At 23.3% G+C, this 2,081-nt stretch overlaps 1 long non-coding RNA gene across 1 annotated transcript; it reads right to left on the minus strand.

Annotated features, from left to right (window-relative positions):
- Positions 1-576: 576 nt before the first annotated feature.
- On the minus strand, positions 577-1,803 carry LOC135930766 (uncharacterized). Its single transcript, XR_010572890.1, has 5 exons — positions 1,569-1,803; positions 1,458-1,526; positions 1,307-1,397; positions 1,217-1,258; positions 577-1,168 (listed from the first exon to the last, which is right to left on the minus strand). It is a non-coding gene; the product is annotated as an uncharacterized LOC135930766 (long non-coding RNA).
- Between the last annotated feature and the right edge of the window lie 278 nt (positions 1,804-2,081).

Below are 2,081 nucleotides of genomic sequence, written 5' to 3' on the forward strand. Positions count from 1 at the left end.
TATTATAGAGATTTATACTTGTTATCCCTATAAATATGAGATTTATTTTGTTAGAGGTTTCTAGTTACTTATCTTACTAGGAAATCTATTTAACATACGTATTCTGATTACAAATATTGTTAAAAGGTTCGATTTGAGTCAAGTCTTTAAAAACGGCTAACTCAAATTTTCGCTAGCAAAATATTGATTAAGCCTCGAGATTTAGCTAATAGATGCCAAACCTTTATGCTACCTCTGAGCAAGGTCTGCTGGCTTGCCTAATATTTTTTGGATAAAATATTGAGTTAGCCATTTTTAAAAATCGGCTCAAATCGAGCCGTTTAACAACATTACTTATAAATAATATGATATAATGAATAAGCATGCATGTTGTAAGAATAATGAAATATAAGCCTAACAATTTTATTATTACTTTTGCAATTATATCAATAGTATATATAAATATTATTATTGTGATTGATAAATATAAAATAATGATTGCAATTGTATAATAATGCTATATAAAATAATGATTGCAATTTATATATCAATAGTATGTAAATTTATATTTATTGAGACTATATATTGATGAAGGTATATAAAATAAAGATTGCAATTTGCATATCAATTATAAAATTATATTTATTAAGACTGTATATTGATGGTGGTGTATAAAAATTTGTATATATTGCAATTGAATATTAATTGTATATAAAATGATGATTACAATTTGTATATCAATAGGTGGTATATAAAATAATGATTGCAATTTGTATTTCAATAGTAATATATAAAATTAGGGTAATTACTTTTTGCATATCAATATTATATAAAATGGTGTAAATTTGGCATAAAAAGCATTAAAAAATGAAAATTTTGACAGCATGATCATAATATTGATAAAGAGTGATGTGAATTTTTAGGTAAAAACCTAATAATTAATAAATATCTATGTATGCATATAATAGTTTTCTCTATTTTGAGAATATAAATAATTATTAGAAAATAGTAGATTTTTATTAAATTTAGATTTTATAAATTTATATTGGGCATTTTGCTTTAAAAAAATTAATTTTTCCTGAATGGATTATAAATGATGCTAAGATTAAAATTTCCAGGTTAACAAGATAGCATATTTTAAATTTTCTTTGGTTGGTTGGAGTTCCTGAATGGATTATATCAAGTAATGCTAAGATTAAAATTTCCGGGTTAACAAGATAGCATATTTTAAATTTACTTTGGTTGGTTGGAGTTTCTGAATGGATTATATCAAGTGATGCTAAGATTAAAATTTCCAGGTTAACAAGATAGCATATTTTAAATTTACCTTGATTAGTTGGAGTTCCTGAATGGATTATATCAATTGATGCTAAGAAGAAAATTTCCAGGTTAACAAGATAGCATATTAGCAATATATTCTAAGAAGAAAATTTCCAGGTTAACAAGATAGCATAATAGTAATATATTCTATAATTTACCTGGGTTGGTTATGGTCTCAAATGATGCTAGAGAAAATATTTTAGATAAACTTTCTAAGCAGGCAAGAGCTATAATATGATTATTTTATATAAGATTAATAAAAAATATACCAGTGCATTGTTTGGATACATTAAAGATATTGTTTTTAAATATCCCTTTACCCGCACATGATGGCTTGGTGCATTTGTAATACATAGTAGTATATAACTATCATATTTTCTAAAATGTGAAGGAATCATAAGGCAATATTTATATATAAAGTATATATTGATCAATCAGCTTGTTAAATTGAGCATACAAATTTTAAGCTACAAAAAGTCACGTGACAAAACATCAAAACACAAAAAAAAAGTATATCATGCGGCAGGCCAAAAGTTTATCATCCAAGAGCGCATATATTTTTTAACTAGAAACCTTTGGTGTAATTTCTTTTATCATTGTTCATAAATATTTACTAATTTTTTGATAACCTTATCCTATATTCTAAAATGATATAATATCAATTAATATATTATAAAATGATATAATAAAAATTACTATATTCTAAAATTATATAAATATAAATTAATATATTCTAAAATTATATAAATTAATATATTCCTAAATGATTATCAATTAATATA

The sequence above is a fragment of the Gordionus sp. m RMFG-2023 genome, unplaced genomic scaffold (genome assembly GCF_954871325.1).
Source record: "Gordionus sp. m RMFG-2023 unplaced genomic scaffold, tfGorSpeb1-WG-v2 contig_83, whole genome shotgun sequence".
NCBI lineage: Eukaryota > Metazoa > Nematomorpha > Gordioida > Chordodea > Parachordodidae > Gordionus > Gordionus sp. m RMFG-2023.